This window comes from Stylophora pistillata, chromosome 1 (assembly GCF_964205215.1).
Source record: "Stylophora pistillata chromosome 1, jaStyPist1.2, whole genome shotgun sequence".
Classification (NCBI taxonomy): Eukaryota; Metazoa; Cnidaria; class Anthozoa; order Scleractinia; family Pocilloporidae; genus Stylophora; species Stylophora pistillata.
In genome coordinates, this window is record NC_142519.1 from 46192295 (window position 1) to 46208900 (window position 16606).

Sequence of the window (16606 nt, forward strand, 5' to 3'; positions counted from 1 at the left end):
GACTTGGGGGGGGGGGGGCGACGACAATCATTGCTTGATCGGCAGATGAGCAAACAAGGTGTTTTAAGAGGAAACAACGCGTACTTGTCAAAATCCGTCCGATAAAAATGCACATCAAGATGTTATATAAAAAATGATGCTACACATAGATACAAGGGTTAAAAGGTCTAAAAAAATTCATCTTTATATGTTAAATTATACTTAAAGGTGACTCTATTAAAACAACTTTCGTTAAAAATTAATTTTTTTCATTTGGTCTTCAGCAGGATCTGTTTCTATGGCTCGAGTAATGTCTTTATACCTGGCATGACAACTATGCAATGTCTGCAATGGATGGTCTCCAGGTCACCATTCATTAAAACGAAACTACTCTCTTTCCACAAATCTCGTGAATATTCATAACCAACTGACGTGTAGTCTCTTTTGAGAAATTTTTCTCGAAAAAACCTTTGCTCAGAGTTTTACGGTCAGAAATTGTTTTACCAAAAAAGGAGTACGTCATAAGGTCTACCAAAAATTAGACTTTTCCCTCTTGGGGGCTATTATAAAATTGACATCACCAAATGGTCTTGATATATTACAAAATTAGCTACAAATCGCTAAGGAAAAGGACAACGATGTCACGAACAATGTAAACTGTGCATTGGCCTACAGAGGTGGCTGGTGGTATAATAGCTGTTATGGCGCCAATCCAATGGTTTGTACCAAGGTGGAAGTCACGCACAGGGAGTAACTTGGTTCTTATTTGGAAGGCACGATTTTTCGTTAAAGCGCATTGAGATCAAACTTCGACTGGCATGATTTCACTTCTGGGAGCTGCGTCTGTAAACGTTTCGCGAACTGCAACTCTCAAGAAAAAAAAAAGAAAAAAAATTAACTTTTTAATAGCTAACACAATTACTGGTAACCCAGTAGTTTACATTGTGGGCTATAAACAGATAATTCAAATTGAACATAACATTGTTAAGAGTCCCAACTCGCCGGAGGTAAACCAGTTGGCTATTTACAAGCATGGCCGAGGATTTGAACTCGGAGCCACCGCGAAACAAATTCAGGTAGTGGTCAGGGCGGGACTCGAACCCGGGAGCGACGGATTGCGAGTCCGACACGCTGACCACTCAGCCGCGCTGCCAAGAGTTGAAGATATCTGTAATGCGTGAAGAGATTCTTGATTAAGCTTCTGATGATTGTATTATAGCGTATCTGCGAGTTAGCCATAACGAAGATGGAGTGTGCCACATTAGAGATACAAAAGTTTTCTCGTCTCTGATACATTAGGGGAAGGACGATTGCATGTTCCTGATATGTAACATTTTAATCAAACGTGCACATTGAAACAGATCTTTACATTAATACTCGGATAATATAGCACTGCATCTGTACATTCTTATTCCAAGCCTTCTGCTCAAATTCAATTGTTGTAATCAATTTGTGGTAATTATAACTGGGTATCGAATGAACGATTACAGAATTTTTTTTATCACTTGGATCAACTAAAAGCCTTTGTTCGACGAACTCATCAAATGGTATCGCCTATGTCAATTCTCCTGTTTTGACAAAATTCATTATTAAACGCAGACCACTGGAGAATCACGCAACGAAATGCGAGGCAATTTCTTTTATTAATTTCCTGATACTTTGCCCATCGTGTGATTATTTAGTAGAATTATTATCATTTGGCTTGTTTTGTCACCAATTTCAAGCCGCTGTCTTTAAGTGTCTTGTTTATCGTCCGATCAATTACTAGAGGTTATAATTAGCTGCCATTGGGGTCATTGACTTTAACACGATAGGACTGAGTAGGGCTGGACTGAATGTGACTGACACAAATGACAGGCGGGTGTTAATTTTATGACCCAAGCTGTTCTGTTACCTTTCTTTTGAGAAAGCGCATTAGTTTTCAGATTGAAACTGTTTTGATTCGCTTTAGAATCTAATACTATAGTAGACACCCAAGAATAAGTTTTTCGAACCAAGTGAAGAAATATCAAAACAATAGTAACATCATAAAGGTTGCTTGGTATTTCTAAGGACGAAACCTATGCGTTATTCAAAAGTGTCACCCAAAGGGGATGAACCTAATTTTATTTAAAGTACATTAAAGAGCAAAGTTCTAATTCACTATTTACGCTGGTCTTAGGGTAGCTTGGTTTGTCTCCAATAACATTCACTAGTTTGGTTATCTCCAAATCGAAACTCGAGTCTCTAGCTAGGAGTAACTCTGACTGACCCTCGATAACATACACTTTAGCTGTTATCATGTTCCTACCTACTATAAGAGTTGCAATGAAACAACCCTTATAATTTAATGCATCCTTTTACGAGGAAATAATGTACGTACACCGGTGATCCATTATCCTTTTTGTCCTCTGTCTATTTAAGTTCACTTGGATTGAACTATCTTATTGTCATAGCTCGTTTCTTCGTTAATTCGTTTTGCTCTCAAATTTCGTACATTTTTTGTCGGCTCTCCTTGGATTCTTGCTTGCCTTCTGGTTACTGTTCCGGTTTGAACAGCGCTGGGGCTTCTTAGTCGATTTACACACTCTAGCAAGATGACCCATTTTTCTGTTATATCTTGAGTAAATCGCACCACATTCATCAGGATTGTGTCTATCCATTCCGCTGCATCGGTAACAGGTAAAGTTCTTGCCGTCTATGGTTCCGTCCGATTTTCTAGTATGGATTCAATTCACTAATATGGGGTTTTCTTTGATTCCTTTCGCAATCAAGGTAGGATCCTGTTTTGGTTTCACAACTGACGTTGCGTACTGGATTTACCTTGATGCCGGAGGAAGAACCTTCTAAGTACTGTGTAACATGATAACAGATGGTGGAGGATGGACCACCTTTTAAAGACGCATGGATGGGTCTGTAAACTTTTATGTCGACTGGGAATCATACAAAAAATGTTTTGGAAATTTTGAGGGCGAGTTCTGACTTGGAACGATTATCTTCATCGTCTGACTGCATCTGCCAACATGACGGTTCGTATTTATATGGAGGATTACGACAGCGACCGACGATTTGCCGAGTGCAGGAATTTTTCTGTGGCCGACGATGTTGATTATTATCGAGATTGATTATCATCGAGGTTGATTATCATCGAGGTTGATGAATATCGTGGCACCACATGCAATTCATTGGTGTTTTACTCTGTCCATAAGGTATGACTTCTGTATTGTGCTTTCGGTTCCTAAACGAATATTGATGTTGGGAAATTTCTAAAGTGCTTCTCTCATAGTAACTTGGGTTGTCTCACACTAACTTTGGCAAAGCTATGCAAATTCTACCCGCCTCATGCTAGTGACTGAACTCTGACTAAACCCCAAAGGACTTGCTAATAATTTCTTTATCGGAAGGCATTGGTGAGCATGCTGGTAAAGAGACCTTGAAAGATTAAACATTTCATATTAAAACTCTAAACCTAATACTTTTAAAAGAATCCCACTATGAATAACAATGCACGGAAATCTCGTGTGAGCCCAAAGCAAGAGCAGGAAACAAATTAAGCCTGTTCACTACTGGAAGTTACAAAAGACAGTCATAGTCTGGAAAGTACTCACTGGCGATAGCTTTTCAGCTCAATAGCTTTGGGAAGTTTACATTCATATACAATAACTAAATGCTAGATACAAAGAAATGTCTAAATCACATTGAACTATTTAGTTACTTTTGAGTAAAAAGCTAAAAAAAAAGTGTTACTAAAATAACACTTTTTTTTACTTGTGACCAGCCTTTGGTCCTTGCAGCGTTACTTACTTGTAATAACTTTGTAACCGTATTTATTTTTTTTTTTTTCTCAGTTCGTGAGCGGGCGGTATTCTACAAATTGTGCAATCTGATTGGTTCCGAGAGCGGGCAGTATTCTCCCCATCCGGCCCGCTCACAGCGGGCGGTATCCGTTTCGCTTGAGTCACTTTGCAGAACCGGTCAGTGTAAAACGAAGACTGCGGACTGCAGACTGCGGACTGCAGACTGCGGACTGCAGACTGCAGACTGCAGTCTGCGGACTGTAGACTGCAGACTGCAGACCGGGGGTAAGATGCAGACTGAGGGTAAAATGCAGACTGCGGACTGCAGACCAGGGGTAAATTGCAGACTGAGGGTAAAATGAAATATTAATAATAAAAAACAAGACTTGGGAGTGTTCCTACGCGTACCCGTAATTTTTTTTTTCAAAATCCCGAGAACTCAAACCAAAAAGCGTTTATTCGCCTTAGTCAAACATATTATCAACCTCGAGTTCTTGAACTCCCCATTTTGTTGAATCAAGTTTCCCAAAAGCGCACAAACGGATTGTAATGCTATGCATCTTACCTTTGTTTACATGTCGGCCATTTTGAGTTGTGCTTTCACGAATAGGTCTGAAACGGAGTAACTTTTTCAGCGTTCAAATTCTTCATAGAATGGCCTTGGAATTGTTTGGAAGACTAGGCAAGCAGAACACGACAGCACAACAACAAGGCAAGGTAAACTTGTAGATATTGAGCATAGATTGTGAAAGAAATTAACGCAAATTATCGAAAATTACTATGAGATCATCGTCCTCGTTTTCCGACATTTTATAGTGCCATGTGACTTGGGGACGACGTGACTTAACTGCGTGAAGCGGCCTTTCCGTGTTTCGTGAGTGCTGACGTGACATTATTTTACGGGTACGAACACATTTTATTTCATCCTTAAGACTCGTTTTTTTTATGATTAATGTTTTACCCTCAGTCTGCATTTTACCCCTGGTCTGCAGTCTGCAGTCTGCATTTTACAACGAACTATAACTTAATAATCTCAAATGATTACACCTTTGGATTTTTATTTCTTCAGACTGCCCCAAGAGCTGTCGTGACTATCATAATACTGGTTCCACAACAAACGGTGTGTTTTGGATTTACCCTGATGAAGAAGAACGATTTGAAGTACTCTGTGACATGAAAACTGATGGTGGAGGCTGGACCACCTTTCAAAGACGCATGGATGGCTCTGTAGACTTCTTTGTTGACTGGGAATCATACAAAAACGGCTTTTGAAATCTGAAGGGCGAGTTTTGGCTTGGGAACGATTATCTTCACCGTCTGACTGCATCTGCCAACATGGTGTTTCGAATTGATATGGAGGATTATGATGGAAAGCGAAGATTTGCGGAGTACACGACTTTCTATGTGGCCGACGAAAGCGATAATTATCGGGTGACGATCAATGGATACCGAGGAACGGCAGGCGACGCATTGCTATCTCGTAATAGGTCTATAAGGTGTGTTACAGGCATTTCATTTCCTTGTGCTATGCAAAATGAGGAGAAATCCAAATCTTACCTTTGAAAAACTCCTGCACAAGAACAACGAAGTGTATTTATTATTGTTTAAAGTCGAAAGATCCCTGCTCCTAATTAAGTCGACCAGCTCTTGTTACTGATGACGAAGCACTGATTAAGTATTGCATTTCAGTATACGGGCATAAATGCCGATCAGATAGTCCAATTTCAAATATGTTGCCGGCCATTATTCCTCCTTCCAACTTAATGAAAATTCATAGTTCTCGGCTAAATCACTACTTAAACAATATTTCTTTATGCATTGCTTATAATCCGATTTATCTTTAACTTTCCTGATGAAGGCACATTTTCTTTTTTGGCCGATAATGCAGCAACTCTTGACTAGTTCTGACCATACAATGCTATCAGCAGCATTGCTGCCTAGCTCTTCTTCTTTTTCTTACGAAATTATTATCTTTTTATATTAGAAATATAAAGTTTACAACTAAGGACAGAGACGGCGACGTCGATAGCAAAAAGAATTGTGCAGTGGCTTATAAAGGTGGCTGGTGGTACAATTACTACCATAACGCAAATCCAAATGGTTTGTACCAAGGTGGAGGTCACGCACAAGGAATTACTGGGGGGTCATTTCGAGGACAAGGTTATTCTTTAAAGCACATTGAGATCAAACTTCGACCAGTATGATTTCATTTGTAGAAGTTGTGTGTAGAAGGCTTCAGCTGACTAATAATTGTAATGATAATGATAATAGTAATTATTAAAAACTGGATCATTGGATAATGCAATTCAAGACTTTTTATTGACTTAGCCATTATGGTATATGAGCCAATATACCATAATCTACAAATATGGTAAGCGTACGCGTCAGTTTAAAATCAAAAGGGAGCTAAAAAATCCGGTTTCTCCTCACAAAATAATAATTTCTTGAGGGCGTTTTTAATAAAACAATTATTCCACTCGCCCTTGTTGGATATGAGATGATTATAGCCAACTCGGCGCTACGCGCCTCGTTGGCTATCTATCATCTCATATCCAACGCGCGCTCGTGGAATAATTGTTAATTATAATAATAACAGTAAGTCTTAATTCGTCATGATACAAATTGCACATCAAGATGTTCCATTGCATATAAATACAAGGATTATATTAAAAAATAGAAGTAATGAAAGAGTTCATTTAAATAGCTAAGTTATACTCAAAAGTGAATGTATTAGAAGAGAATTCGTCTTAAGCAGGATCTGTTTGTAAGGCGGACTGACTTTTTTAATTATTTTTTATTTAGATATACATTTTTAATTAGCTGCAGAGATGATTCGTTATACCTGGGATACAAACTATGCAGTGGATAATCCTCATGCTTTAATTTGTCAAAAGGCAGCGACCTCCCTTTCCGTAAAGCTCGTAAATATCATTACCTAATGGTTAGCTTCCCTTGTAAAATATTTTCGAAAAAACTTTGCTTAGTGTTGTAAGGTCAGAAATACTAGCTGCATTAACTGAAAAGCCATGACAAAGTTTTGAAACACCATCGCATTGAAAAACTAGTCTCTCACTTTTCTCTTTCACTTTTTTTTTTTTTTTTTTGCATAGACTTCTAATTATTGGCCTTGATATGTAAACTATCTTTGCAATTACCGCATACCTGCCAAACATGAAGGCTGCCATACTGCTTGATAACGTAAAACTGAGGATAGGTAATTGATTTTCCTCAATCTCTTATGAAGAACTATGTAATTATTCCTGGGATGTACTGATGTTACAGAGCATGTGATTTGTATCACCCCAGTCCATAAACACTGACAAAGCCACGTCACACATATTTGCCAAATCTTTAGCTTTCAAGGGCTAGAGATAAATGTCATATGATTCTTGAATAAGTTTTAATGATTGCAAAATAGCCAATAAGCTCATGTAAATTCAATGATACTTTTCCATCATAATCTTGCGTTATTTTGTAGAATTATATTTATTTAATCCAGCTTGTTTTGTTGCTAATTTGAAGCGCCTGCCTTTTTTGGCTAATCGTCCGAGCTCATACCAAGAAATTGCTGGATGAGTTTTTGCATGATATCGTGAATTAATGAAACCGAGAGGTCTGAGTAATCCGCCGAAGCCAAAGGCTGAAGCAAATAACACAGACGCACACAGGTAACAAAGTTTATGATAAAAGAAAACTTTGCACCTCTGATAAAATACTTCCTCTCTGTGCCGTCGTGCAAGGCATAAACCGCATTTAAAAACGAGACCTTAAAGCTGTTAACCTGGCTAAAAAGGGTAGCAGGACAAAAACTGAAGGGAAGTGTGATAAGAGATGTAGAAGCGGATACGGCCGAGCGCTTCCTGTCAGTTTGAGTGTGTGAAAGAAGAGTGATGTCATTCTTATAACTTTAGAACCATACAGAACTACGTGCTGTAAAAAGTTTCTTTAACTTTGACTCATTAACTTTACTCCACAATACGCACGACCCTATAGTAAATAAGACAATCTGCAACAATCTTGAGAGAATGTTGCCAGATTTTTGCGGTAGACAAAGGAGCAATCATAAAACTTAAAGGGGAGCCCTGATAAACAAAACAGGTTACTCCTTCATTAAAAATTTCCAACTACTCTTTGCAATGAATATCTGATAATAGGAATACAGCACCATGCGGTTTGATGCAAAGCGGTAACCTTGTTCTTTTCCTACGCAAACTTTGCTCATGAATGTTCAGCGTTTAGTGTTTTCCTACCGTTCGTTTATCGGTGTATGAAGGTTCATCCCACTTACAAGTTCGCCCCATGAAGTGAACAATCACCCCCCCTTTTGCTAGTTTGTTCCTGAGTACGTCCCTAAGGTCAGGCGAAATTACTCGTTTTTGAATTTTGCAGCGAACGTAGACAATACATGTCACATAGAGAAAGAACCGATATTTTTGCTGATTTGCATAACAGTGGTTGGGCCAGAAGTACTAGATGTAGAAGTCGAAGTCGTTGTTGTAGTTGTTCTTTTAAAAAACATAGTAAAGGTATTTGTTCGCGTCGGACAAGTTGTTTTTCGTGTTGCCTACTAGCTGCGCTCGTCGTGTTAGAGTTCTGGTAATTGTGGCTTTGTGTGATGTAATGTTGTACATAGTGATATGTCGGTGTGTGTCGGTTTCCTGTAAACTGTAATCCATGGTGAGTTGTCGTCACGGCCTACCAGACAGTCTAGAAAAGGAAGTTTACCATTTTCTTCGACTTCTCTGGTAGTGCCAGTTGAAATGAGATAGTTATTCACAGCGATTTCAAATCGAATGACACTAGTTTGTATTCGTCAGGTATTTGTAAAGCCTTGGTAGCGTTAATGGAGTCAATCAATCAATCAATCAATCAATGAACAAACTTTATCTAAGGAGGGACGCTCATTAACCCAAGGAGTTATCTAACATGAGGCCCTTACACTACTGAAACATTGACATAAAATATGAAAAAAAGACATAATGACAAAGTATAAATAATAAATGAACACGTATATACATATGAGTGAAAATAGAAAAAAAAACTTACAGCGTATCATAGAGCATTGTTGATTAAGATTAACTATTGGAAAAAACTAAAAACAAAAGACTATGATGTACAACTGCAACGAAGTTTGTAGCGAAAATTGCGACAAAGCAACGTTTCCAGGTGAGAAGCACGAGAGGTAAAGGTTAGAAAAAGAGAGAGAACTCTACCTTTGTTGTAGTATTGTCGTAAGGTACTTGGACAGTTGGTATGTGGGTAGAAGAACCACAGAAAGAAACAATAGGCCGCATCGGGAAACCAGATTTGCGTAGTTTCGGCAAACCGTAGAGTTTCGGTGGCTATGGTACTGAGCACCTTAGACGATAGTAGTGTTGGGTGTCAATGGCGTTCGTCTCCTTGTGTCAGTAGTGTGCTGTTGAGTTTGCGTTGAAGTGCAGGAGTCCGGTTACCTTTGAGTTCTTCGTAGGTTTATTTGTCGTTAACTAGTGCGTCCATTTTGTCGGGATGGTCGGTTTTGTCTATGATAACAGCAACATTTCCTTGGTCGGCTGTTAGAAGCCGATAGTCTCAGAAGCCCACCAGCCGACAAGGGACGTGTTACTGTTGTCCGATTCACAAAACCTACTCTCACGCCATCTGAAACTGTTATCAAACCCGACTATCAAGCCATTTGAAACTGTTATCAAACAAAGAAGGTATCTCCGAATTGAAAATTGAAGCGCAGCCAGGATAAGACATATTGAAACACAGTGAAAACGTTTCTCTGGCCAAAAGTTTTAGAAAACATAAGCTTTCGGCTGTCGAACTACAGTCTTCCACGGATAAAACAGGAGATGTGAATAAGTAAAATATATACAAAAAGCAAGATAAAGGTGATAAGAAAAACAAAGTAAAAATATGGAAAGGGTGGCTATTGTTTAAAAAAAATGTTATACCGATTAGGGATCGGCTTAGAGTTTTTGTCCGCATTCTTGATAGCAGAGGTAGTTTACCATTTCGAAATTATCATCCATGATGATTAATTTCGTTGTTTACTGAGACAGTCAATATGGCCTATGTGCAAATTTTCAATTTCTTTAATCGCCTTTCCACACGAACACGATTAATTCATCTAATTTTACGGAAGATCTGAAGCTGAAAATGGAGTTACTGATAATAATATCCTTACCCGGCTGTGTGAGAGATAATACCTCAATGTCATCAAAAGGGAGTAAAATTGAAGAAGAGCGATGATAGTTTTGAAATGATAAACGGACATATTCCAACAGAAAACCGACAAGTGACCAACAGTTTTTGGGGAGCTGTTCTTCAATTTCACCCAATTGCTGACGTTATCGTACAGTTATTTGAGAACTTTGTCCATAGTGACTTCAAATGAATAGAAAACTCATTCATAAGAATACTTATTTTAAGTGAATGATCTGGAAAAACTGTATGCAGCCTGCTTTCTTTATATTAGTTTATCGCTGTTGAAGGCATTCGATCTGAGTCGAAGTGAGGAAGCAACCAAAATATTTTTCAGGTATTTATTTCTTTTTGATGTTAAAATGTCGATACAAGGAAAGATAAGATTAACTGTCAGTGATACAAAATGAATGGACTGAAGGATGGATATTTCAATTCTATAAGAAAGAGTGTTAATTTTTGCATTCGAGAAATTCAAACATGACAATTATTTATTACTACCTCTCCATTTTTTTTCCATTTGAAGAGTTGATAGAGAAATTTATGGTTACTTCGGCCTCTCATCAAAAACTTTGCCTCATCCTTGAAAAAGGAAGATAAGAGATTTTACAACTAATTAACGATGTTTCCCATACTATTTTTTAAGAGTCATTTAGACTTTCTTCGCAGGGACAATAACAATATCAATATGTTCATGTTTTTTATACAGTAAATTGTTTACCGAGACACGTTTCTGGCGTTCACACTGAAGCAGAAATACAGAAAAGAATAAGAGAACGTTGGAAATTACATCACTGGAGAAAATGTAATCGAAAGGTGCGGGAGAAATAACGTGTTCAGACGCAAGAATCTCTTGACCACTCTTCTTTTCTGGCTCAAGGACTACTTCATAATATTGTGATAATTTAAATTGTTCTTATTCATTTGTCACATGTGTCAAAATGTGGTTCAGAGAAGTTCAGTCCTGTTAAAGTTTATGCACGGCAGTGTCTTAAAAAATTGATAATATTCTACTAACATCATCATCTTACGGTTTTTAACTTCTTCGCGAGGAAAATAGTCTCGGCATCTCAGATTTACAGTGTATAATGAGATTCCGCAAACATACAATGCGCTTAACCTAACGGGAAACAAGCTTAAAGATATTTGCGATGCGTACACTGATTCTGTTTCTATATAGCTTTCAAGTATGGTTGCATCACCTTAGGAGTTACTGTAGTAAAACTAAAGCAAGAAAAATGTAGAGATGGCACTAAAAGAATTATTGTGTGTCTAAACTGTAATATTTTATTCACCCTCCGAGATCAAATTAAAGAGGCATAAATTCCTTTGATGCCTAGACGGATGGTGGTATTAAAAAATACGGAGTTTACTACGCAAAAAATATCAGGAGCTTTAATATCTGCGTGGTGTTTAATATCTTAATCACATCTACGCATTGAAACAGATGCAACTGTAAACTTTCTCTGCTTGGCTTCGAATAAAATTTATAATCAATCTGTGGCAACTAAACAAGTAATAAATGATAAATGTTCATACAATCCTCTGATCCTCTAGAAGCCATCGCTCGTGGAAACCAACAACCGGTATTGCCCATGCCAATTCTTTCGCTCGAGTTCCTGTTCTGTATCATGAAACAAAACAATTAGCGAAATGTGCGACACGATTTCGTGCTCATACTGAATTAAATTTTCTGATGCTTTGCTCATCGTATTCTTTTTTCATTCAATTGAATTATGCTAATTTTGCTAATTATGTTACCAATTTCGAGTAGCTGCCTTTTCGTATTTATCGTCCGAGCAGGTATCGCAGTTTAGCTGCCACACATCTGACAGTGCTGTCTTGGTTTTATGATTCAAACTGTTTTGTTGTCTTGCTTTGGAAAAAAAGCGCATCAGCTTTCCGAATGAAACGTTGCTCTGATTGGATTGAAGAATACTTTGTTGTGCTTTGCTAAAAAAATTGTTTCCATCAAAAGTCAAAGTAATATCTAAATAATCGTGACGATGCAAAAAATAATTGCTATTTCGAAAGAAGGCAGGCCTGAATTGGCAACTGATGTAAAAGCATTCAGGAAATTCGCAATGCACGCTCCTCTCCAAAAACTTCGTTCCACTGCTATCCCGCCTTCTTCATGGCTTTCGCGACGAAAAAACCATTTAAGTCCAACTTTCCACTGAAATAAAACAGTAATCTTTAGATTCTCATTGCTATATAAACAGATTGACAGGGCATCAGTCGTAATTCCGAGCAGGATCTGAAAGATTCCACAAGAAATTTTTTTTTTTTTTCTTTTTTTTTTTTAAATTTTTTTTTTTTCACAAGATATTGATGTGGAAAGAGTCATTGTTTCTGAATTTTAATCGGTTATAGGAACAATAGTGTAACTCTCTGTAAAAGTAATTTCATCGTGATATTATATCAGAAACGTTGTTATCGCCGGTGACTTCAACTCTGACATGCTCTCTCGTACTGGTAATGGTAATAAATGGAAACGTATCTTTCAATCCTTCAACTTTCGCAACATTATTAAGGCGCCTACACGAACTTCGGAGCATTCTAACACTTTCATAGACCTAATTCTGACCAATAACATCTCCAAGGTTTCAAGTCTGATGTGATTAATTACTGCATTGCTGACCATAAGTTCATCTATGTTGTTTACAAGTTAAAGACCAGAAATCCAAATCTTAGAGCCTTTTGTGAAATATGTTCAAAATTTTAAAAATGTGATAAAAAATCCTAATGATTTGAAGCATGACCTGGAAAGTGCTCCTTCAGAAAACGCTCTAGTGTCGATTTGAAGTTGAATTGCATCGAAATGCAGAGGGAACTTTCTCTTTAGCTTAAAATTTCAGTTCAAATCAACGAGCACGACTTTGAGTGATAAGGCGCACCAGACGTTAAAATCGTGTTGTTTTCACGGGCATCACGTCGACGTGTCGTTTTACCTCTTTTGGCAGGCTTTCTACTTTGACGGTTGGCGATACACGCCTCTTGAGATTTGGTTACAATTGGAAACGAGGAAGGCTACTCGTGAAACAACGTAATTCTTAGGTTAAAACTACCGTCATCAAATTTGTTTTGTGCCTCACTCACCTGAAAATTGTTGTATGAGGTTTCAATGTGTAAGTGGACTGATAACATAACTGTTTTGTCCCTCAGTTGCGTAATGAAAGGAAATAATGAAATGCATGTAATTTACTCTTTTCAGGAAAGGACTTAAGGTTATTTTCGCTTTGCTTCCATTGCTGCGTGTAACCTTTTGCTCTGGGTTTCTTCATTGATATTCATGTTGCTGTGGAATATGCCTTTGTGTTCTTGAATTCGATTCAGGTAAACTGCATGACGGAATGTATGGAAGAGTTTTGTTTTCAAACTTGTTGGTTGCTTTTCATATGACATAAACTTAAAGGAGTTAAAGGGATTGAGAATGAGAGATTTTCAAGAGTCATTTTTTACAAGTTTTGGTAGGGAAAACTGACTCATTATCTTTAAATTTTATTCACAAAAAAGCATAAACGAATGAGCCAGTCAACTATACGATATTTTCGGAGGGTTATCTTTGCAATTTGTGGGATCAGCGAGTATTCTATAGATAACTTAATTGTTCCAGTTGTAGTGTTATAAAATACAACTCTCGATTGCGCAGATGATTTGTTACCCGGTTTTTATGCAACTTGCTTAAAATAACCGGGATATCTTTCAAATATTAGGGTATTCTGTTCTTTACCTGTCATTGTGCACTTGATGATCAGGTAAGTGTAAAAGCCCATCTTATTCTGGATGCTTTTCTTTTTGTTCCCCCTTTTTGTATACCAGACCAAGAGCAAATTTCCGTCGAGTGTTGCGAAGCAAAAACTGAGGTTTTACAGCCATAGAATCCATGGGAAGAAAAACTGCCTAGAAAGCTGAAAACGTCATTGACCAAGTCACAAGTTTTCTATCTGACTGATCTATAGGGCGGTGGAAGTTCTCTTTACCGATGACAAAGCGTGGGATTTGAATTTTCAAATTAAAAACTTTTGCTCATCGCAACTTCATTTCATTTTCGCTTTCAGCTGAAATTATTTTCAGCCAGGGATTGAAGTTTGTGAAATCTCACCTTCATTTAAATGGAGGAGAACCCTATGCGTCTAAGCTTTCTAACTTACAAATAGTCTCTGAATGTCTTGGCTAATCCTAAAGGTACCCTTAAGAAGTTTAGGCTTTCGATTGTTACGTGATGAAGACTTCACATTTCCTTGACGACCAAATTTTGGACAGGTCGTCGGCAAAAAATTCATATCTTTCCCTTGAATGATCAGTAGATTTCTTCCTCTTGAGCTGATGTCCTCAGGTTCGTGATGCCACGAAGAAAATGTTGCGTAAAAAGGAGCAAGGACGCAGTCTCCAGAGGGAGCCCAACAGAATATGCGCGGCGAGAGTGACCCACAAAAAGAAAGCAGTCAAGGTCGTCCTCCTGTAAAAGTGCTAAAGGTAGAATGCGAATAGAAAACAAATGATAAAATCAGCGATGATCCTGATAGCTTGTTGCATTGTGCTTTAGCACGTCATTAAACGATCTCAACTCTTTTTCAAGTCGTTAAGTTCTGCAGTCCGTTTTAATCGTCAGTGTCGATGGTCATTCTTCTTCCTTCCTTGACTTCTCCAAGAATTAGAAGAATCTTCTATCCAGAGTTGTATTTTTTGCTTTCTTAGTGTTGTTTTTGTTGTGGGAAATGGTTATCTCGGCGCTAAAAGAGAAACTGTAATAATAATAACACAAGAATTTATATAGCGCCATTCAGTTCCGTGAGCTTAATGGCGCTTTACATTTATCGTAATTCTAAAGATAAAAAACATTTAAGTTATTAAAGAAAGCATATAACAGTCGTAAAAGTTAATTTATAAAATAAGATACAATCGACTTGCTAGATTAACTAAGGAAAAGATGTACAATAAAAAGAAAAAAAAGGTAGTCAACTAACTAATAAAAGCCTTAAAAATGCGTGCTTTAGTCTTATTTTTAAAGACAGCAGGGCTCTGGATGTATCTTATGTCATCGGTTAGGGAGTTCTAGAGCCTAGGTGCAGCAACTTGAAAAGATCTGTCTCCGTAAAACTTGAGATTTGACTTTGGTGTTACAAGGAGAATTCATATCAAACTCACGGGGTACAAATAGTCTCTTACTGAATTTCGTGACCACGCCCACTTCATCGGCCCACTCAAATCGAGTGCGATTTTTGGATGTTATATCATCTTGCCGACTCTCTGTATAAAAAGTTAACAATGTACCACCGAAATATTGAACTATAATATCATGGCTTTCCATTTTGTGTATTTTCGTACTACAAAGTAAAGTTTTTCCCTCGTCATTTTCACCTTTTCCCGAGCGGGTCCGTCAAAATTAAGAAGGCGTTCGTGGTCAAAACAAGACCGAGCAAGGAGTCTTGGGCGATTTCTCTCTTACGCAAGCGCAAATTGAAACTGTACCGCCAAAATCAAAGAGAGGAACAAATTTCCTTTGTTTTGATATGTAAATTGTCGAACAAGGAGCAGATTGAACCTCGTCAAATGGCTAGTCAAAACAGCCACAACTTCCTCCTTTTGCTCGTTTCCTGTTTTATATGCGTGAAAGCATTGGGAGAAGAATCAAGTAGCTCGGAAAGCGCTTTACCATCGTTTACTTACGAGATAAACAAGTAAGATTTGTAAAGTTATTTTCCGAAAGAGTCGGAATAAATACATTTTTTTTAGGTTTGATTGCTGTTTTTACCCTAAACGTCGTCCCATAAATTTTTGTTGCAGCCTACTAATCTATACAATTTCGAAGGAAAATATTCAGATGCTTCACCGTCCCCGAAGGGGGTTCTGTCCTGGTGTACCGGTTCACAAGGGAATTACCATTGTTCTCTCTTTGTTTAGGAGTTATCGGTTAGCCATTGTGTATTGTTTGGTCTTTTGTATTGGCTCTTGTGAACCGGTACACGATGACAGAACCCCGAAGGGTCTCCACTCATCGAAGCGTGTACTGTAGCCAATGTAGTGAATTTTCAGTCTCTTGTTGGGTTTGTCAACCTCCGTGACTTCAATATCATTCAATTTTGTATCTTTTCTCTATGAAATGACCTTTTTAACAGGGGTGTATGCTGCGTATTCGTTGCAGAATCGCTTTGGTTCTCCTATCTCTCTCTTTGGCTTGTCCGCCATTTTGAAAATTTGCTCAGGAGGGCATCTGGGTTAGCGGCCGCGCCAGGCTGGAACCGACAAAAACAAATGTCCATCGCAGTGGGGAAACAGTTTGATATGTTTAACAAGATCGTCAGTTGCCTCGTTGGACAGTATAGGGCTGAAGGAGATCTGCTATATATTTTGGCGCCATGCCATTTAGTGCTTTGTACGCGTAAGAAGTAGTGTTTTGTATGTAATAAAATAGAGGGAAATAATACTGAATACTGATTGGTCAATGAAGAGAGTATTTTTTTTCCTTAATTTTTCTTGAGAAGAGGGCAAAATTACTAGCTCAATATTGGTACTCGAGTTGCCTAGCAACAGCTTTATACTATCGAAAAGTTGTTGCTGAAGATTTTCTGTAAAAATGGCGTCTCTTTTCGAGATAGTTGACGGGGAATATATCGAAGAATTAAAAGACAAGGGTGAAAACGAAAACACGAGGAAGA

The 16606-nt window shown here is 38.0% G+C and overlaps 1 pseudogene across 1 annotated transcript; it reads left to right on the forward strand.

Annotated features, from left to right (window-relative positions):
• Positions 1-34: 34 nt before the first annotated feature.
• LOC111330341 (ficolin-1-like) lies at positions 35-7254 on the forward strand (annotated as a pseudogene). The gene is made up of 3 exons (XR_016001019.1): positions 35-3167; positions 4825-5251; positions 5740-7254. The product of XR_016001019.1 is annotated as a ficolin-1-like (transcript).
• The last annotated feature ends 9352 nt before the right edge of the window (positions 7255-16606 follow it).